The sequence below is a fragment of the Ictidomys tridecemlineatus genome, chromosome 5, assembly GCF_052094955.1.
Source record: "Ictidomys tridecemlineatus isolate mIctTri1 chromosome 5, mIctTri1.hap1, whole genome shotgun sequence".
NCBI classification, from domain to species: domain Eukaryota; kingdom Metazoa; phylum Chordata; class Mammalia; order Rodentia; family Sciuridae; genus Ictidomys; species Ictidomys tridecemlineatus.
This window is the reverse complement of record NC_135481.1, coordinates 50,335,562-50,359,373: the sequence shown is the minus strand read 5'-3', so window position 1 is coordinate 50,359,373 and position 23,812 is coordinate 50,335,562.

The window sequence follows — 23,812 nt, the reverse complement described above, 5'->3', positions numbered from 1 at the left end:
GCTTCATAAATGAATCCAATCAAATTCAGGCTCTTTTGAAGAGGGCAGTATTTGAGATTTTTTTTTTCTGACTCCAGTTGTTGCTCCTCCTTTCCCAGTTCTCTCTAGCAAACTGGCCACCAGTAGTTTAGACTGCATCTCATCTGCAACTAAGAATCTCCTTCTAATTGCCTTTTACCATAATTTCCACTGTTTTTTTTTTTTGAAAGTGCTTGTAGGGTTGAACTTTTCCACACTATGTGACCAAAAAAAAAAAAAAAAAAAAGTCCTTGGGGAAGGGATTTGGAACTCTGTGTTCTAAAGTTTACTTCTCCTCATGGGCAAAATCTCTCCATCCTGGGGGCAGACACAGTGGTACATTTTTCTTGGAGTGTCAGCCTCGTTTATGGAGCGGAGTGCTTCAGCTTGCCTCATTGGACAAGGAAGCCCTGTCCCAGGAACTTTAGCAAAGATAATTGGGGGGTCCAGTATTCTCAGGGGCACCATCTCCTCCATTCCACAAGTAGGGGCTATGCAGCAAATGGGCACCCCCACCTCTCAGTTACATTCTCCCAGAACTTAGCCTCATCTGTAGGTAGCTGGTAGCAAGGTGAACTTTGCTGACATCCTGTCCCTCTTGAAGAGAGCCTCTGAGGGTAAGGTTCTTCATTTACATCCCATAGAGTCATAGAGTTCTTACTGAGTTTTAGTAGATTTACTTGAATAAATGTTCCTTAGCTTGTTGTATGCCCTTAGAACCATTTCCTTTAAGTGCTTCCCCGACCCCATTATGATTTTCACTAGCTTCACTGGAGAATGGCTCTATGAGGCTCCTTGAACTTCTTGCAGGAGGGAAATTTTGTATATTAATTTTTTTCTTCACCCAATTTTGTTTAATGTGTATTATGTGTTTCGTGCTATGGTGGTAGTTGAACACACAATGATGAATAAAACACACTTGAACTCGCTACCTAGTGGGCAAGACAGATAAAAAGTGAAGCAAAAGAAGATTAGAAGCAACTTTGACAGGAGGGCCTATTGGATTTTGAAAAATGACTGAACAAATGAATCACATTAAGTAAGTTGAAGGAAATCATGCCTTTGTAAAGATGAAAGAGCTAAAGTTACACAGGTTAGGCCCTATTGAAAAAGGAAGGGAAGCTGGCACAGTACTTCAGAAAATAGAGGGATGGTTTGGCTTAGGAGAAATCAAGAACCTTAGGAATGTAGATCCTGAAGTGAAGACTTGAAAGGAAGTAACTAATACCCGCTTTTACCACTGTGGCTGACTAACTCAAAGCAAACGGCATATACAAAGAACAATTATGCACTATTTAAGAAACATATTGCTACACATAGCTTATAACATTTAGTTTTAATGAAAATAAGAAGTCATTTGGGTATGGTAGCACTTACCTGTATAGTCCCATCTACTCAGGAGGATGAAGCAAGATGGTCAGTCCAGCCTAGGAGTTCAAGGCCAGCCTGGGCAACTCAGCAAGACCCCATCTCAAAAAAAAGATGGGGAGTCAACAATTACTGAAGGTTCTCTTGTTTGATTTTTTTTGCAAAATTAATTGCTGTAAGGCACTGTCTGCTTATCTTAAATGTCACAGTCTGGCTGGGCACAAATCACGAGCCACTCAAGCAGGAACAAACTTTATTTCTGAACTCCACCAGCACACTCCACACACGCTCCTCAGGAACTCTCCTGAACGCCACCCAGGCAGCTCCTCCAGCAACACCACACACCAACCAGAGCTCCCCCCCCTCCCCGCACTGCGCAGGCACTCACTCTCAGAATCCCGGGAGAACTCAACGGGAACTCCAAAGTAGCGGGGCAGGGCACCAGAGGCAGCAAGAGCCGCCCTATACCCGACAGTAAAGGTCTAATATACAATTGAATACACAGCCTGTTTCAATCCAGCATCATCCAGTCACAGCAATTATAGACAGCTTAACTTAATATCATCATCTTAATGGCTCACCTCTCAACCATTACTTCTGGCAAAATGCCAGGGGCCATTCCAACTGGCTGTGGCTCTTAGCACTTAAAAAGAGGATAAACAATGACCAAGTGACTGTTAGCCCTGCCTTTTCATCATACAGCCTTGAGCTAAAGGCAAACTGTTCCTTAAGATGTGTGTCTTAAACATTGTTTAAACTGGCGGAATTTTTTGGTTTAGAAGTAGAAAAATAATAATGTTGTATTGTATACATATATTTAAAGTATTTAAGGAATAGTTATTGAATTACATAGCCATGTTTGTTTCTATTTTTCTTCCCCTAGTTCAACAAGCATGTGTTGAACATTTAATATGTGCCATATACTATGTAAAAAAATGAATATGATGGGGACTTACTCTTAAGGATCAAACATATACTTTATTTGCAGTCGGTATGGGGTAGGGTATATAGACCAAATCCATTTTTATTAAAGCTGAATATATTGAAATAGTCTCAGGATTATTGATAAGAACTTTTATTCTGGAAGAAACTATAGAGGCCACAAAGTAATCCCCAGGTATAAGCTTCCCAATGTAGCACATTTCATGTAGTGTTAACAAACCTAAGTGTAACAGGCCTCTTAAAGGCAAAAAGCTCATTGGTTCTAGAGGACATCTCTTCTTTTTGCCTAGGCAGCATTTCTTCATTCTATTTTAAGTAATTGCATACCACTTTCCTTTGCCATTAAATGTGGTGCTGGTGAGGCTGACAGCTTTCCTTCCTTTCCTTTCCTTCCTTTTCCTACTCAACAAGGGTTGAACATGTGATTAAAGGTAGTTATACCGTTCTCATGAGGAATTTGGATACTGACTATTTTAATACTTAGAGAAAGCTATTTGGATCAGTCATTTCCATGGCCATGTCCCAAAGACATAGTCCAAGACTTCCAATAGATCTTTGGGGTTTCCCAGGTCCCATCCGATTCCAGTTCTCATTATTAAGTTCTTCCTTTAATTCTCTATACTTCTAGAATCTTTTCATTATCACCTTTTAGTGTAAGGTGCTCAGAATTGGATTTTATTGATTGAAACCCAAACATATTTCTAAGAATTTTCTGAGTCAGGTATTACTGGATTTTCCAGCTTATATTGAAAGGGTCTGGCGAACGTCGGAGGAAGAGACCACCAAGAGACCAACTCATGCAACCGCAGAAGGGGATTTATTGAGAATCCAGCGCGCTGGGGCTCCGTGCTCACTCAACAAGGGAGAGCGGCCCAGAGCCCCAAGCAGGGGTTGAGCAGTGCTTAAGTACACTTTTTGGGGAGGGCAGGAACTTTACATACATCATGGTCCCCTTTAACAAATCATCATACCCCGAGGGAAAATCAAACAACAATTCCTGAACATGATTAGTACATTCATTGGTGGGAACAGGTTAGGCGGGGGTGATAGGTCAATCCTAAGGAGGGGATACATTCAAACTGATTGGTTTGGGCCCTGAATGCCTACATGCCAAGCTGCACAGGGTCCTAGGTTATTAAACAACTAAATGGTCAGGGGGAATATCTACTGGGCAGTCCCGGGAATTGTCCTAACAGCTACAGGAATTTCAGGTTTTTGGGTGTAGCATAGGAACTTAACAATACCTGGTCCTTTACATTTTAACTCAGGCTCTGCAGCTTAGAAACTTTACAATACCTGGTCTTTTACACTTTAACTTCAATTTCTTTTACTCTTACAATATGTCTTACTTGAATTCATTTTTTGGTTTTAGGTATGTCTGAGTATTTTCCTGATGTCTAGTGACATTGAAAATCTTTTCATTGGCCACTCATGTTCTGATTGGCTACTCTTCTTTTCATGAAGAATCTTTTAAAATAGACTTTCCATTTAAAAAATTGGGTTATATTCTATCTTATTAAGTTTTAAGAATTCTTCTTTTTTTTTTTTGGTGTGTGTGTGTGGGGGGGTGAGGGATTGAACTCGGGGGCATTTGACCACTGAACCACATCTCCAGCCCTATTTTGTATTTTATTTAGATACAGGGTCTCACTGAGTTGCTTAGTGCCTCACTAAATAGCTGAGGCTGGCTTTGAACTCGAAATCCTCCTGTCTCAGCCTCCTGAGCCATTGGGATTAAAGGGGTGTGTGACCCCCCCCCCACTGTTGTGAAAATTATTGATATGGGATAGATACAAATCCTTTGTCTGACAGATAGGTTGTATACATTTTCTCCTTAATCATGGCTTGCCTTTTTATTTTCTTAATATTATTGTTCAGATAGCAACATTGTTTAAGTCTGATGAAGTCTAGGTGGTCAATATTTTTCTTTAATGCTTTGTGATTTCCGTGTTGTATCTAAAAATTTTTTGCCTGCATCAAGGTCATAAAGATTTTACCATGTGTTTTCTTCTTGAGGTTTTATTGTTTTAGGAGATATAGATATAGATATAGATAGATATTGATCCATTTTGGCTTAACTTTATGTATGGTGAGAGATTAGTATTTCTGTTTTTTTATTTCAAAAAACGTATACACTTGATTCAGCACCATTTATTGAAAAGGCTTTCCTTTCTCAACTGAATTCCCTTAGCACTTCTGTTGTAAATGAAATTGACCACATATGTGTGGATCTATTTCTGAATTCTCTCATTATGTTAAAGTGATTTATATACTCATCCTTTTCTGCCAATACCAAACCGTGTTTATCACTTTAACTTGATACAAAGTATAAAAATCAAATAAGGTTAAGCCTCCAATTGTTTTTTTTTTTTAATTGCTTTGAATATTCTAAATCATCTTTTTTATTTTGAAAGTTCTACAAAAATCCCGACTGGGACTTTTGATTTTTAATTCCACTGATTCTTTAGACAAATTTGAGAACTGCTATTGTATCAGTTTCAAGTCTTCCATTTCATAAGTGCAGTATCTCTTTCCATTTATTTTGAATTTTCTAATATCTCTTTGAAGTATTTTGCAATTTTTGGTGTAGAGGTCTTAGACATCTTTTATTGAATTTATTTCCAGGTATTGCTATTTCTTACATTACTTAGATTGGGACTTCTAAAAATTTTTATTTTCCAGATTGTTAGTGTGAATATTTAAGAAAGCAGGTTATTTTTATATGTTAACATTGCATCTTGTGATCTTGCTGAATTTTATTATTCTATTAGTTATCTTGTAGATTCCCTAAGATTTTGCACAATAACAATCATATCTGCAAGGGTAGTTTTACTTCTTTTTCCCCAATACTTATGCTTTTCCTTTTTTAAAAAAACCTGCTTTATTCCAATGGGTAGGACTGCCAGTATAATGTTGAATAGAATTGGTGAAAGAGAAAAAGTCTGTTACTCTCTCTAGCTAATACTCTTTTCCTCTACCTTAAAGCCCAACTCTTTTTTTTTTTTAAGAAAGAGTGAGAGAGAGGAGAGTGAGAGAGAGAATTTTAATATTTATTTTTTTAGTTTTCGGTGGATACAACATCTTTGTTTGTATGTGGTGCTGAGGATTGAACCCGGGCCGCACGCATGCCAGGCGAGCGCGCTACCGCTTGAGCCACATCCCCAGCCCCTAAAGCCCAACTCTTTAAAGAATAGTTACAAACTGTTTGCCCACCTCCATTCACTTGTTACACTGTAGAAATGAACTTCTGTCTACAGTCCTCTATTAAAACCACTTTTTTCAATAGTCTTAATGACTTATTTATAGCAAAATACAAAGACCTTTCCAATTTCTTATCTTTCTTGTTCATTCTTTGCATTTATCTGTGTCCTTACAGCGCTCTCCTTTCTTGGTTGCTGGACCACTTATTATGAATTCCTTTTGCCCTCTGTCATGGCTTTTTTTTTTTCTGTTTGCCTCCTAAATTATTTCCTAATTATCAGTTTTACAAACAATTTCCCGTTGCCTCCCCCTCCTTTTTTTTTTTTACTCTGTGTATACTCTCTTGGGGGCAATACATTCACTCCCAAGCTACAATTCAACATGCATGTGGGTGATTTCCAAATCTCCTTCCAGCTCTAATCTTCCCACCCCTCCTACCCCCAACTTTCCTGCTAGGATAGTCCATGGACATCTAAAATTTAATATGTGTAAAACTTTGTTTATTGTTTCTTTCCACGTTCGGCCTGAATCTTTTTCTGGATTTCTGATCAAGCAAAACCAGTGGAGAGTCTTCAAATGAACAAGGCTATTTAATGACAGTATTTGCCTTGGTATTTCTTCTTGCTGGAATGTTTTCCTTCCTTCTCTTTTACTCTGGTTCACTTATACAACTTAAGTCATTGCAGTTAAGAAACCTTTCCTAAGTATCCATATCCCACCTGAGCCAGCTAGAATTGAATGTTATACCTGGCATGGACTTTCTCGGAAGCGTATGTAACATGTATTTGAGATACATATTTGTTATATGGCCATTTTCCTCTACTAGGTTTCAGGACCTGTGCCTTGTCTCATTTGTTTTTTGGTATCCCCAGATCCTGCCATTGTGCCTAGTCCTTAATGGGTGCTTGTTAGATATCTGGGATTGAATGAATAATACAATCAAGCCTGAAGCTAGTAAAATGAATCAATCTAGGTGAAGAAGAATTAGTATTATAGTGTTCATGTGGAAGAAGATTGTGATAACAGAAGAAATGATCTGTGACAACCTCCTTGGAAGAGGTGTCTTCTTAAGACTTGTTAATTTATCACTAGAATTTCCAAGGGAAATAAATAAATGCCCCTTGAATCCAACCAATATCCCCTGCTCTAATTCTGTACTGATTAAGTGGATTGTGATTTAAGTTCTTATGTATATCTGCCTACAGATGAGAAGAAACAAAAAAATAGACTACTCTGAAAAATTGAGAATCTAATCCATTAAGAAGTTATATAATCCTCATTGTAAAGGAAGTAATTGGCATCTGACCTTATTGGGTTTTGTAAGAATGAGTTGGTGCTCCTCCATTTTATTGTTTCTAAATGTTCTGACAACACTAGTCTGGTCAGCAGAGCTAAGCTCAAACCTGGAGCAGGGTCTCTCTGTGGTACTATGTGACACCCCTGCCCTAAGCCTAAGCCACACCTTGTGTTCTTCCTGGAACTTGCTAACTAAAACATTTACATAGAACTCATCAAAGAACTCACCAGGAAAGCCTAGGGCATATTTGCATTCTGCCTAATATTTTATAATTAGATTATCTATGATCTCTTTATGAGATTTTTTTTAGATATCGGAAGAGTGATATTTCTCTAGTAGTTGTTGTTGAGAAATAATTCTCCCAAAGATGGAATGAAATGTGAAGAGAAGCTAAAGGGATAATGAAGTATGGGAATAGACATGTGAAAGCCAGAAGGTAAAACTATAATGTTTGATATTAAGCAGTTGGTGAAAGGTAGCCAAGGACAATATACCTAAAAGGTAGCCAAGGACAATGTAGCTGTAAGAGTAGAAAGATCTTAAGAAGAGCAGGATGAATGGGAGTTGACAGGAATTTTTTTTAAAAAAAAGCAAGGTCAATGAGCTGGAATAGTGCTCAATTTCCCCCAACCACAAAGTGTGCCCTATGTGCTAACACAAGTACTCAAAGTCAGATTTGGCAAGGGGGCTTCTCTGCTAAAGATATAACCCCAAGTCCTATATATAAGGTACTTTTTTCCTCATTTGACTTGGGCTTCTAGCTGGCATGAAATAAGATTCACTTACTCATTCAAGTATTTATTAAGCCTTTTGCATGCCAGGCAGGATGCCGGAAACTAGAGAAATGACCATTAGTAAGATGGACAGGGAAGGACAACAGATCAAGTTAACTGTTGTGGTTAAGTGTGAAGAAATGCAATATATAAATGGTGTTATGAGACCAAAGAGGAAGGACATATAACCAAACCTAGCAGCTGAGAAAGACCCCCTAAGGAAGCCTCCTTATTAGGCTGGAATCTCTAGGATGACAGGACCTTATCTCTGGTTCTTGTTAACATCCTTGGGACCTAGTGCCATGCCTAGTGTGTAACAGAAAATGAATGAAAATAAGTTGAATGAGTGAATTAACAAAAACTCATCTTTACTTCGTTTGCATCGTATGAAAATAGTTCCAATAGGGGCTGCTTCCTGAATCCTATTTTTCAATTTTTAGAGAGTTTCCTTATGAGAAGAGAACCAGTTTATCTGGAAATAGAGTTCAATTTAATCTGAAATTTATTTTCCCTTTAAATTTTATGAATACCAAAATTTAATATGAACTCCCAAGTAGTTAACAGCACATAACGTCAATGAAATATCTAGAAGGCATTGAATATCTTTTAAAAACGGGGAAACAAGATGCAATACCAATACTTCAATACAAGATTGAGTCTTAAATATACAATGAAGCAAGTAATTGCTCTTACTTGATCTCCGTCAGAATGTATCTATAGTGCTTTAACTGGATTTATAGGTCACTGAAACGCCCAAGAATCACTTGATATTTACAGTTGCTTCTGTCCACCACAAAGGTATTAGGTGCCAAGTCTTCTAGTCTTGTGACTTAAAGTTTAGAAAGAAAAAAAAAACACAAAACAATGATTCAAAGAAACAGTCTTCTTATTAAGACTCCCACAAATAGTGTGATATGGGTCAAAGAAATAAATTTCACTTTACTGCTTTGTGATCTGGGATAGGTCAGTTCATCTTTTCGAGCTTGTTTCCTAATCTATGAAATCATGGTGCTTGCCTGAACTCATGATACTGCTATGAAGACATCAGTAAGTGAACTTTGAAAACTAAAAAAGCCCTATGATCATTAATTATTAAAATACTATTTTGAATAGAAAATGAGATTCAAAGTGCTGACCAGGAACGTGGTCCCGTGATGAACAAACCTCAGTGTTCTATGTTCAGTTCCAGAGTCCTTAATTTGTTATCAGTTGGTTCCTCACTTCAGATATTGAAATGAATCTTACACTGGGGAACTAGATTAAGGAATTGGGTAAAAGAGTTAAGAGGGAAAAAAAAAAAAAAAGCTATCCTCTAGTCAAACAATCCAAATGAAAAGCATTCTGTACATATCCCTTGAAAGGATATTCCTTTAATGATTTAGAAGACTTAGGCTTTCTGGAGTCCTCACTGAGGCTAACATGGAAAACTCACTTACCCAAGAGGCTTGGTTGACTAATTAGATAATCTGTACCAACTTGATGGCCCCAGCTGTCCAAATAAAACCTGCCTTAATGGTGGAAGGCTCAGAGCAAAACCGAAGGGGCAAGATCTGGGATGAGACTCAAATCCGGGGAAGACATCTGAGCCGACCCCTTTCCCTGAGTGTCTGAGAGGCAACATCTTTATAAAACTGAAGAGTTTATTTTAACTATAACTAAAAGAACTAAGTACCAGTTACCATGAGCAAGGGTGATCTTTATCTAACTTTGCTGGCCTGAAAGAACGGGAAGGAATCTTAAAAGGCTCCACCAGCTGCAGGCTCCTCGCAGAGAACATCTCCCGCACATTGCTGACATGTCTCAGATTTTTCCAACCTTACCTTGTGTTAGAAGAAATGGCTGCAGTCAAAGCCCTCCTACATGGGTTATCCCACGTAGGTGTTATCAACAACTACCCCACACTCCACTGGATCAGCACTTTCCCTGTTTCTGGTCAAGGCCAGTGATGGCTGTGCAAAAAGGCAGCGTGATCCACTCCTGGCCTGATTTCCCTTGGAAGGCTCACTCCAGCACCTGTGAGCCCTCACCCCCAGAGAGAGAGGGCTAATGTGCTAATTACCCCAACTCAAAAATGTAAGCTGTAAACAAATGAGAGCTGTGTTTATAATCAATCAGTTTTATGACCTTCTGATGGTGATGATATCAGTGGCGTTTACACTGGAAGACCGCACAGCGTTCAGCAGCTGGCCGCTTATGTTGCTTTAGAGCAGAGGATGATGTGGCCCATTAATTGTAGTATTTGCACTGAAGGGAATGTTACTTTGGCCAAATGGCCAATCGTGGGTCTCAGGTTTGCCAAATAAATTATTTTCAAAAAATTTAAAGTCATCTTGGATGGTTTTCAAATAATCCATGGTTTGGGGGCCTACACTTACTGAAATGAAGAAAAAAAATGAAAGTGCATTCTTTCTGAGCTGTAACTTGATATATACATGATTTGAAGACAGCAAGAGGCACTAATCCCAAGGAGGGGGGAGCAGGGGGAGAGAGGGGGAAAGAGAGGTTAGCTTCATGCACAAAAAAAGAACTCACCCCCTGTGTTTGGGGAATGACCTTCAGCCTGCCACCCTACCTGCCCTTCTGCCTTGCTTCTCCACCTGAACACCGAGGAGAAGATGTCCCAGCAGCAGATGTCTGCAGAGCATGTTGTGATCATAAGAACTAGGGAGGATCCATGCAAAGCGTAAATATCATAAAATGTGGCAAGAGAAATGTTTACACCAATCTGTGGTTTCTGATCAAAGCCCAAATTGCTGGGTTCTTGAGTGAAAACTTCTGGCTGCACATGTGAGATTTGCAACTGCCTTTGGCACCTATAAAATATGATTTGTGAGGTGCCGAACAATGTTCTGGGGGTCTCCAAAGCCTGCTTCTTTGGCACCAAGAGACTTTCAAACTGAGTCCTGCCAACATGTGGCCACGTGGGTGCATGAACTTTGGCTGCATTTTGGGTTTGTTAACAGTACAGAGGATTTACCAGTGAAGCCCCCAATGCTTTTTCGCCCCTGAGCACCTTGCCCTTCATTTATAGACCCTTGGGAAATCCAAGCCCATCTGTTTCTCGTTCATTTACACTTTACTCATCAAAATGTTGGTTTTGGTTGAATTCCTTTGTTTTCACTTCAAGAAACCTTTAAGAGTACAGAGTTGGGGTGGGGGGAAGATAGGTAATTAGCAAGGAATATTGATGACCCTAAGCTCTTGGTTTCGTTTCTGGCATTGCTTATGGGCCATTAAATGATGATAGGCAGATTTTTTTCCCCCCACTTACCAATTTCCCTAAGTTAGTTAAAAAGTGAAAAATGAATCAGTGAGTAAATAATACGTATAGGTCTTTGCTTGTTTGAAAACAAGCTGGACTCTTTAGGGTTCTAAGAGGGGACAGTCATAGGATCTCCGACTTTGCCTTTTCTTTCTTTCTCTTTTGTTTTTAAAGAGCCAACTGCTTTTTCTTGCTCCATGGAAGTGAATGAGTCGATGCAAACTGCTTATCCAGTTGACTTTAGGAAATAGGGATGAAGAGTCTAAATTTTTTCTTTTATTTGTCAAATACTTTTGAAACTATGAATATTTGTGAGCCGAAAGAAAAATAAATGCAGTCTATTTTTTAGCCTTTTGAGGAGTTTTCTATCCCCTTGAAGCGGCTTTTTACCCTAGCTCTTACTCAGAATCAGTAGTTGGAGGCATTTTAAGTGGGGCCAAATTCCTCCTGGCTTGCAGTTGTAAACTTGCTGATCTTTGGAAGTAGAAATAAAGTTAGATTACATCCTGTCTCCCTTGCCACCAGAAAAAGAGAGATAACTCCCTCCCCAGTCTGTAAGTTTACACATTCCTGAATAACAACTATAATCCAAACAGTATAGGTACTTGATGAGGAATATCTCATTTAAGAGATGAGTTACTGTTGATTATGTGTTACATGTATTGAATGATCTTAAACAGATTCTTATTTGAAGAGTGAAGGGATTTACATTGTTTTTGATAGTAATAAACCTATGGTAATATTATTAGGTATTTTAATAACATCTTTTGACATGTATTGTTTTTAATGATGTGATAATCAAAGACCCATATAACTTGCAGATTCATTTCCATTTTTTCCTAGTAATAGCTTTACATTTTATCATGTATGCCAGTCAGTAGAAGACCAATATAATTTGTAAAACCTAATTCATTGAGTGAAGTAAACCTGTTTTTACTATCGTACTTAAGAAGTTCCAGAATCACCACCGTAGTTATGGCTGTATGTTAAATACCATTCAAATGGATGGTATTTAAACATAGGCACTGAGAGCCTGTGCTTTGGGAATCACATCTACCTGGGTTGAAATCTGAGATCTGTTCCTTAGCATTAACTAGGGAAAGTTATTAAGCCTCTCTGTTTCATCATTTATATTGGAAGGGATAAAAATAATGCCCAGTCTAGCGGCACTTTGATAAATGATAATTTCCATACTCCCCTGAATACTCCCATGTGACTGATTTCAAGTTGTCAACTGCAGTTGGGGAGAGATGAGCACAATCAGTTTTCATTAGCTGGTACAAGCAGTTGCCAGTTGTCTACTAAGACTACTCTCACCTATAATTTGTTGGGAGCATGTGAAATGCTTAATGCTGTGCTTTTAGGCTTTTTGTTTCCTTCATTACAAGATGTAACAATTATAAGAAAAAAAAATCATCATTTCAAAAATTTGATTGTATTTATTCTATCTCAGAAATGGAAAAAATAAAATGCTTAGCTTATTATTGAGGAAATAGTTCATTCTGTACTGGTACCATGCTGAGCACTTACCAGAGATAAGAATCCTATATCATACATGCTTTTGGCTTATGACTATACTTGTTTGATTATGAAATTAGAGGTACTCTCTCAAGTACTGACACCTTGGGCCTTCTGCCTCTTTTTTTAGAAGTCTCTGTCATATCTTCTATTAGTTTAGCAGGGCTATCATAACACAATATCAAAAACTGGTGGCTTAAACAATAGAAATTTACCTCTAACAGTTCTAAAGCCTGGAAATCCAAGATTGAGGAGTCAGTAATGCTGTTTCTCCTGAGGTCTCTCCTTGGTTTGCACATGGCTGCCTTCTTGCTATGTCCTCAAATGGTCTTTCTTCTGTACATACAACCCTAGTGTTTCTTACTCTTCTTTTAAGGAACATGAGTCATATTGGATTAGGTCTTTAACACATGAATTTTGTAAGGGTACAATTCAGTCCATAGGTTATTAGCATTCTAAGTCATCCATTATTTCCTTTGACTTATCTCAGGCCTGGAACAAGGAAAGAAGACTCACTTGTGAATTTCCAAAGCAATTGAAAAATTAATATTTTTAGATAAAACATGAATGTTATGTAGACTTATGAAGAGAAAATGGAACATGTCTGAGCTGTAAAAAACCTAAGATTTGTAGCTCCAGATTAAGGTTTTCTTTAAAAATTTTTTAAATTTGTTCTTTTTAGTTATACATGACAGTAGAATGTATTTTGAGATATTATACATATATGGAATAGAACTTCTTATTTTTGTGGTTGTACATGATATGGAGTTACACTGGTCATGTAATCATATATGAACATAGGAAAGTTATGTCTGATTCATTCTACTGTCTTTTCCGGTTCCCATCCCCTTGCCTTCCCTTCATTTCCCTTTGTTCAATCCAGTGAACTTCTATTCTCCCCCACCCCCACCCTTATTGTGTGCTAGCATCTGCATATCAGAAAGAACATTCGGACTTTGGTTTTTAGGGACTGGCTTGTTTCGCTTAGCATGCTAGTCTCCAGTTCTATCCATGTACTGGAAAATGCCATAATTTCATTCTTTATGGCTAAGTAATATTCCATTGCATGTATGTATATTTGTGTGTGTGTATGTGTATGTGTGTGTGTGTGTATACACACACATGCCACATTTTGTTTTATCCATTCATCTGTTGAAGGGCATATAGGTTGGTTCCATACCTTAGCTATTGTGAATTGAGCTGCTATAACATTGATGTGGCTGCATCACTGTAGTATGCTAAATTTATGTTCTTAGCAGATATGCCAAGGAGTGGGATCACTAGGTCAAATGGTGGTTCCATTCCAAGTTTTCTGAGGAATCTCCATGCTTCCTTCCAGAGTGATTGCACCAATTTGCACTCCTACCAGCAATGTATGCGTGTATCTTTTCACTCACATCCTCAACAACACTTATTGTTACTTGTATTCTTGATAATTGCCATTCTGACTGGAATGAGATAAAATCTCAGTGCAGTTTTAATTTTCATTTCTCGAATTGCTGGAGATGTTGAACATTTTTTTTTCATATATTTGTAAACCAATCATATTTCTTCTTCTGTGAAGTATCTGTTCAATTCCTTTGCCCTTTTATTGATTGGGTTATTTGTTGTTTTGGTATTAAGTTTTATGAGTTCTTTATATAACCTGAAGATTAATGCTCTGAGGTACAGGTGGCAAAGATTTTCTCCCATTCTATAGGCTCTCTCTTCATGTTATTGATTGTTTCCTTTGCTGTGAAGAAGTTTTTTAGTTTGATACCATCCCATTTATTGATTCTTGATTTTACTTCTTATGCTTTAGGAGTCTTGTTGAGGAATTTGGTTCCTAAGACCACATGATGGAGATTTGAGCCTGTCTTTTTTTCTAGTAGGCAAAGACCGGTCTGATGCATAGGTCCTAAACCTTCTTTTTGTAATGTAGAGTTATGCTAAATTGCAGCTGCCTAATGGAGACTCCACTTCCCAACTGCTTTGAATTTTCATGTGGTCATATAAATAATTCTGGGAAATGGACTGTGAAGAGAATGTGATGCATGTCACTTTCAGGCTAAGGTGGTCAGGTATTCTATGCTCTTTGTTTATTTTGTCCTTGCCTTTTGTGGCAGGCTTAGGGAGGCCACACAAGAATGGTGCCTTCAGATTAAAGGAGATTGGATACCCCAGTCATCCATTAGATGTCTCCAGTTAGGCAGCTGCAACTTAGCCCAACTCTGCATTATAAAAAAAAAGGACCTAGGCACTAGACTAGAGACTCTGCACCTACTAGAAGCAAAAGTAGGCCCAAATCTATATTATGTTGACTTAGCAACTGAATTCCTCGACAAGACTCAGAAGAGATAGCTATCAAGGAATAACCTAATAAAAATTTGCAAGAATATGAAATAAACTTTTATCATATCGAGTTACTGAGATTCAGGGATTATGTATTCCTGCAGTTACTTATCCTGTCTCTCATACTCTAGCTGGCATTATACAATATATCCACACAAAAATGCATTTTATAGTGAAGTTGTAACATTGGTTCATAAGACAGCCGCCACATTATCTCACCCAGCTAGGAATTGTTCACAAAATATCTTTGATAAGAAGTAACATTTGGTTGTCTAAAACAGTTTCTGATCTGAAAATGTTATAAGGAAATGTTAAACATTCTATATAACTCTAACTTTTCACATTCATTTTTTTTTTTACCCTGAACAGTAACTATGAATCGAAACAATATTGAAGGTTTATTTCATGGGAAGAATATAATTTGAGGAGTGGTTTATTATACTGTGGGAAAGAACCTTGTTTTTAGAGTCAGATGAATCTGTGTTTAAATTCTTGCTGTGCCACTTGTGCTGTGTGAATATTTAATAAAATATTAAATATTATTTAATATTTCTACACTTTAATTTATAAAAATGATATTTCACACATAGTGATATTGAGAAGACTAAATAAAGCAATGAAACAATGTGATATGCTTAGCATATGATTCAATTAATGATTATGGCTGGTTTTTTTGCCATTATTGCTACTTATTGTGATATAGCCTTTCTTAAAATACCTCAGATCATTTCTGTTTTTACCACCAACTTTTGATTTGGCTTGATGTTTGTGACCTCTAGTTTGGTAGACACAATTTTGTCCACCAGTATGTTGGTTGAGTTCAAAGTATCTGGAAGAGACTCCTTAATTTTGCCCCCACCACAGGCCTTTACATTGTCATCAAAAAGAAAAAAAAAAAGTCAGTCTATATGGGCACACACCTAGCCATGTTTTGAAATGGATAGTGGGAGAGTCCATCCAGAGTTCTCAGAATGTGGTACATTAGAGCAGATGAAACCATGAGAGTTAGGCTGAATTTTTACTGTGCGAAATTTATATTTGCTTTCATCATTTCTCTTTTGACTTTAGATGAGACATTGAGATCAACAGGACATTTTTTTTTTTTGATTCTAGTTGGTGTTAAAATGATTCCATGAAAGCAAAGACTGTATGTATTTTTTTTATTATTGTGTCTCAAATGCCAAGTACACCCTTCTGACACATACTAGGTGTTCAATGAAAATCTGAAAAATGAATAAATATCACCAGGGAAGACAGAACTGGACCAAAGGTGGATGCAGAGAATTCTTAGAAAAATGTTTGAGCCCAGATGAGCCTAATAAGTTGTTGTCATGTAAATCAACTAAAAGGCTATTCCTCCTAGCATGAATTGATACCCTCAGAAGTCTACAAAGCAACTTTCCCAATATTATCTGTCATTATTTTTTCAGCTCTATCTCGAGAACCCACTCAAGTAAATAATTCTTCTCTGGCCACCAAAATTACTGATATGGAGGTACCAGGTATGTGTATATACTGTAGAGAAATGCAAAGCCTAACATAAAGATATCACCCTCTTTAGTAAAAGGGTCAGTTAAATTCAACTGATATTTTTGAAAAATTATTATTCAAGCAGGAGCAAGTGATATTTTACAAGAGTAATTGCAATATAAAAAATCCTGTGTTTGGGGGTTTCTACAGAGATTTCAGGGAATAGAGAACAGTTGCTGATATCAAATGTTTAAATAGATGAGACATGAAGAAATTAGTCCTGGGCCTGACATTCAATGAAACTCAATGAATGTTGCTATTTGTATTCTTATTAGTGTACTAGTGTGTGCTGTAGTGCTCTACCCAGATTTTCCTTGAGGATGAAGGGTACTGGATGAGAGGGAAAAATATCTTTTTCCTTTTATCTTTCTAGTTTCTCACCTGGAGCTTCTGTAACAAAAGACAGATTAACAAGACAAAAGTATACAAATGCTTGCATATAAAATTTATGTGACATGAGGGTCTTTCATTTCCTTTTGAAAGGAATGGTTAATCCTGAGAGTTTTTACACTAGGTTTGATGAAAAGTGGAAAGGCGTGGAGAAATGTGATTTGGACACAGGGGTTACGAGCTAAGAGGGGTAAACTGGGGAAACTTAGCAGGGCACATCCATTCAGACTCATCTGGGCATCCTCTGACTTCAGAGGAGAGGGCGTTCCTTTCATTTAGGTATAGGGAGGACATCTACATGAGGGTCTACGACCCACCTCAGGGGAAGCCTGAGTCCTTCCTCTATTAATTGTATTTCAAATTCTCTCAGCTTCAAATACTCATTATGCTAAGATGCCATATTTTGGGATTGTGTGTCCTGAACCCCATCAATGCTATTTCCCTCAGTTGTTAGAAGTGATGGTGACTCAAGAGATGAATCTTTCTCCAAAAAAAATTGTTCTTGGATAAAAGGAGCTTGTTGCAGGCTCAATTGTGCCCCCTGTCTCCCCCCACCCCCGCATTCCTGTTGAAGCTTTAACTCCTCTCCCCCCACCCCGAGTACCTCAAAATGTGACTGATTTAGATGTATTGTCTTTAAAGAAGTAATTAGGTTAAAATTAAACCATTAGGGTAGACCCTAACCCAATCTGACTGGTGTCCTTAAAAGAAGAACATTGAAGACACTCAGGAACACGTGTGCAGGGAGAGGGACAAGTATGTGAGGAGGCAGAAAATGGATAGCCACCTGCAAATCAAGGAGAGAGGCCTTAGAGGAAGTCAACCCTGCTGACAACTTGATCTGGGACTTTCAAACTCCATCAATGTATGTGGTTTAGGCTTCCTGGTTTGTGGTGTCTTGCTAACACATCCCTGGCAAATTGTAGGGAGCTGCTTCACTGAAAAGTCTACTTCCTAACTAGGGGCAACTGGTACCCCATGACTGGTTACTGTGGAGACACAAAGGCTCAGAGCTCTAGCCTCAGTTTGGAACATGTCTGAAGGGCCATCCCAGCTTCAGAGCCTGCAGTATTTGTGGAAGCATCTAGGGTTCGACTTCTTTCTCTAATTCTTACTTCCTTAGACGTGTTGAGAGTATTCTACAGTAGACCTCCTGCACAAAAATCTCTTGGAGTCTATCTTCTGAGGAATCTTGCCCATAATATGTATCGGCAGGAGTAGTTTCATGCAGCAATCACCAAAAAACGAGACTTCGGTGTAAGATCACCACTGGCTAATGAGGGCCCATTCCTTGGGCAGGCGGAGTATGAGTAGCCTGTGGGATTCTGTTGCATTACAATTATTAAAGCTATCACCAATGATAAACTGAGATGAAACACTGATGAAAAGGAAAACAGAGGTGGTGAGATGTCCCAAGCATTTAAGAGGTTTACAGGGATAGAAATTGGAAGAGCAATGGAATTGAGTGTCTCTTCCTGTGGGCTATCAATCAATTGGAAAAAGACAATGAAATTATGAGCGAATTATCCATCAATTTGATGTTGAAAGTCAGAAATACTCTTTTGCAAAATATAGAGTGTAGCCAGATGATAAAAACCCTTAGCATCAGGCTCAGGATTCAACTATCATTCAACAGAGCTCCAGAGAAAGTTGATTTTTCAACTTTGGCAAGTCAACTATGTCAAGGTCAGGGATTGAGGTGAAAGGAGTAGAACTCTAGATCCACACACTCAAGAATCTTATAAACTGAGATCCCCTTGAGCCTTCTGGGCCTGCAAAAGTGGCCCTCTTCTCTACTAAAGCCTAGTGCTAACCCTTCACTGGAAGCTGAAACAAGGTTTCTATCTCAAAAGACCTGTCTGTATCTCCCTCAGGATCCATATCTACCTTTATCACTGACCACTTGACAATAACTGTTGGTTAAGTCACAATGTAGCCCAGCCAGGGAAGTGCTGAACTCTTTAAAGAAGGAAACAGCTGCAGGAACTAATCAACGTGTATTGGCAGGATGCAGGAGAGTTGCCTGGATCAAGAGGAGAATAGAACATAAAGTTGGACATAAGAGAGTTTATCAATATGGGAGCACTCTGTGATACAGGATTTAACACCTTGGCAAGGATTCCAGGAAATGATGCTAACATTGAAAAAGAAAATGAAACTCAACCCTTATATCAAATATAAAAATTAACTTGAAATGGGCCACATAAACATAAAACCAAATATCAAAACTAAAACTAAAACTTCTAGGTGAAAAACATGGAAAAAAAAATCTTTGTGACTTGGAAGTAGGTAAAGATTTTTTTTTTAAATGTAGCACAAAAAGCATGAACCATGAAAGAAGAACATGGATAAATTGGACTTTATCAAATTAAAAGTTCTTGCTCTTCAAAAACAAAAAGAAGACAAACAAAAATACTTGTGAGAAAATGTGAAGTTAAGCCAAACAAGGATAAAATATTTGTGAAACACATATCTGACAAAGGAATTGTATCTAGTATATGGAAAAAATTCTTGAGATTCAAAAGGCAAACAAAAACACAAATTTTAAAAACCCTATGTAAAAAGTAGACACTAGATTGGAACAGATACTTCAGCAAAGCAATTCAAATGGCAGATAAATATGTGAGAATGTGCTCAATGTCATTATTCACTAAGGAAACAGTTTAAAAGCACAATAAATAACCATTTTACGTGGTTGAAATATCTAAAATTTGGAAGAGATCAACTATATGAAGTGCTGTTAAGGACATGAAGTACCTGGAATTTTCATGCACTGCTCATGGGAAAGTAAAGTGATACAGGTTGAGACTCTCTTTACGCAAAATGCTTGGGATCAAAAATGTTTCAGATTTCAGTTTTTCAAATTCTGTAATATTTCCATGGATTTTATTGGTTGAACATTCTTAATTTAAAAATTCATAATCTAAAACCTTCTGAAATCTGGAGTTTTTAAAGTGTGAGCATGATGCTAAAAACGTTTTGGATTTGGGAACATATTGGATTTGGGTTTATCAATCTGCATAACCATTTTGGCAAATAGTTGTCAGTTATTTTATATAGTTAAACATACACTTATAGTACAACTTAATAATCCTACTCTTAGGAATTTACGAGACAGAAATAAAGATATGTGTCTACATAAAGACCTGTATGCAAATGATCATAGAAAGTATGTTCATAACAGCCTGATGCTGGAAGCAATCAAATACCCATCAACTGGTGAACTGGCATTTTGTAGTACATCTATATAACAGAAACTTACTATGCAATAAAAAAGAATGATCTACTGATAGATACAACAATATGGATTCATTATGTTAACAGAAAGACACAAAATATTACACATATTCAGTTCCATCTATATGACATTGTAGCATGGCAAAGTATAGTGAGAGCTAGAAGTGGTTGTCAGGAGCTGGGGGAAAAAAAAGGAGGTATTATGGTTTGAATATGAAATGCTGCCAAAGGCCATATGCTGAAGGCTTGGTCACCACCTGTTGTGCTATTGGGAAGTGTCATTTAAAAGATGGGGCCTAGTGGAGGGAAGTGAAGTCATTGCAGACATACCCTCTTAGAGGATGGTGAGACCCTGAGAATGGTAGAGATTTGTGCTACCTTAAATATCTAAAGGAGGCAAGGGTCATGGTCTCCTCATATTTCCATTGAATTTACCTGTCCAACCCCTATAAAGCAAAACTTGATCTTGAAGGACAAGGGCAAGTCTCAGTTATAACTGCTCTGCCAGATGTGGTAGCTTCACTAGAACAAATTAGTATCTCCTCAGGCACCTGATATGCAGATGTTGATCTGGCATATGTGTTTGTTTCCTCCTTATTGGGAAGGGGGACCAAAAGCCATTTGCATTCACATGGGGTTAATAATATGATGCTCTTGATGGTCTTATCCCATGGCCATATTAACTCTCCCATCAGTCATCTGTCACAACATAGTTTGTCTAGATATTCCATAGAATATTAAATTATCTATGATATTATTGACATGTTAATTGGATTGGATAATCTTGAAATGACAAATATATTTCAAGGACTTTGTACAGCACATATACTTCAGAGGATGAAAGATAAATATTATCAATATTCAGGAGGCTGGCATATCGGTAACATTTTTTAAGAACCCAGTAATCTAGAAAAATTATTGAGTTTTTAGCTCCTACCAATGCCTGGAAGACTTTTTCAGATTCCACAGCTGGGAACAAAACAGGTGACATGAAAGGTTCCCACTTCTGAGTTGGGATGGTCTTTAGCATATCCAAATCGTGATGCAGACATCTGCCTCCTTCACCACATGATCTGTCAGAAATAAGGGATGATTTTGTATAGAATTCATAGCAAACCCCAATAGGAAAACCACAATACAGACACCTAGAACTCTAAAGCAATGCCAAACCATCTAGAAACGAGAATTATATGCTAATTGAAAGATTCCGCAGTGTGTCTGGGTCTTAGTAGAGAAATAGCACCTAATCATGGAACTTTGAGGGACCATGGGAACAGAACTATTAGCTTTACCTGGGTTCTATCAAGTCCACTACATGGTAAGTTGGGATATGCCAACAGCAATCCAGATGGAGAAGGTTACATGTGAGAGGGGGCAGAGGACACAGCTAGGCTGCATGAGCAAGTAGCTCAGACCCTATCTGATCTATGACTCTTTCAGTTTTCTCTTTTTCATCTTATGCCTATGGTCACATATGTAGTGTCTTATATTCTGCTAACAAAACAGAAGTGGGAGCTTGGTTTGGATGTGTTGATTTATTATGTGGGTCTACAAGGAGCAATCCTCTGGGTGAACAGAGCTCTGCATAGTGCAGTGTATAAATATTCCCCTGTGGGTGGTAAAAGAAGAGCCCCTCCTGGGCAGTTTCAAATGGCTTTGCTGAATGGCTAGGGCATGAAGGAGAAGGATTAGAATATCGGTAATAAACAGGGAAGAAGAGGAATGTGGATGAACCTATATGAAAGTGGACACTAAATGTGAAAGTATTTTCTCTACATTTTAATGTTTCTGAATATTAATCATGAGGGAGAAAAACAACATCAAAATAAATGAAATACTTGGCTGTCCCGGAGGCAAGCATAATGGTTTCATAAACAAAATAGCTATGGAGGCAGAAATGGGGCTTTGTATCAACTTAACAGTATGGTTTTCCATTCAACAAAATTGCCCTAACTTTTGTAAAAACTCCAACCTGACAGCCGCAGATTCCAGCAGACCAACAATCCTGAGGTCTGTCTGGCTCAAGGAAACCAAGCAGTCTTAATACACGTTGGTTTTATTAGCCCCCTCCTACCTTGGACTTATCTTGATTTAAATTACTATATATTTCAAGTATTAATATATCTTTCCTGCCAAGATGGTCTCATCTGGCTTCACCATCTCATGGCTTACTGAGTGTTGGATGGGTAAACATGAAATCTGACCTAACATATTAGACCAAGCACCAAATTTATACCAAAGGAAGTAGGACAGTGGCAATAAGAATGTGTCATGATCCACTGGTCCCATCATGTATTGCATCAACTAGAAGCTGCTGATCAGATAGACACATAAAACCAACTTTTGAAGGTGTAGTTGAGATGCCATCTTGGGGATGATGACTTATAAGGGGGAGGTGTCACCTTCTAGGATACAACACATATCCTAAGCCAATGACTACTAGGTAGTACTGTGTTCTTAATAGGTATGATCCATGGGTCAGTTACAATGGGATGGCCCCACATATCATTATCCTTTACCTCTTGTAGAATCTGCACTTTCAATCCCCACAATTATAGGCACCCATTTCCAGAGGGGCAGGGGATGCTTCTACAAAAGGCCACAGGAGAAATACAATTAACTTAAATTATCATTGTTGCCTGGTCACTACTACTAAGAGACAAACAGTCAAAGAAAGGAGTCACCATTGCTAGGGCTAATTGACCCTAGTCATTAGGTGGAATAGGTGCAGGGAAAAATACCTTTGGATCCTCTGAGTTGTCTATTCATATTCCCTTGTTCAATTTTGTTGGCTGATGCATAAATTAAGCAATCGTCGCCTAGAAGGCAATGGTGACTAGACCTCTAGGGAAGGGGATATGACTCTTGCTCACACGTGTAAAATACCTCAGTCTTCAGAGATTCTAGCTAAGAGTGAGGGGGATCTAAACTGGGAAATAAAGGAGGACAAAGACTAATATCAGGTGACCAGTAGATAGGGTTGTTTTTCTTATTAGTCTACAGACTGTGAGTTTCTACTGAAAAATAAAAGGAGTTATTCTCCAGACTGGGGATGTGGGTTAGCTTTAAGATCACATGCCTAGCATACGTGAGGCCCCTGGTTCGATCCTCAGCATGGTCAAATAAATAAATAAGTCAACAAATAAATAAAAGTGGGTAGGAGAGAAGGAGTATTTCCCAGATGGTTCAACTTTAATAGAGAGTGGATTTAGGGTAGCACAAGAGTACGTAGAAAATGTTTTTGGATGCTGCCCACTTCCCATATCCACCTAAAGATTTAGGCACTCATTTGCCCAGTTGGTCCAATTACTGTAAATAGCACAACCAGGCATTGCCCTCAGCTGATGAGAACTGCCTTTCAGACTACGCCCTTCCCTGGGGCACTCCACACTCAGTGGCTTGGAGGACAGGGGTACAAAAGCAAAGCTTCTAGCCTCAATTTAGGACATCCCTGAGGGGCCATCCCAGCTTCAGAACTCCCTGTGGACTGCTGATCAACTCCCCTGACCCTGGGCTTGACTATTCTTTCCTCACTCCTCATAACTGTTGTCTTTGAGAGTTCCCTGTGGATTTTGTTACTAAGAGAATTAAAATCTCCATCTGAGAGACTGTTTCCCAAGGGAACCCAATCTGTGACGATGATCCTGGGAAAGATAGGCAAGCACAGATAAAAGAAGAAAAAACTTCCATAATTTTATCACCCATCTGTTATTTACCTTCCATCCCTTTCCTAGGAATATGTTTTATCTTGCATACTGGTTTTTGTATCTTACTACTGAAAAATTTAATATATTCTGACTGTCTTATGACATTCTTTTCTAACATCACTCTTAGTTGCTGCATAATTGGTCATATGAATGCACCAATATGTGATTGTGTGGTTTCTGGTTCTTTAAGTATTATAAACAAGGCTGTAATGGCCTGTATTAGTGAACTTCATCTTAT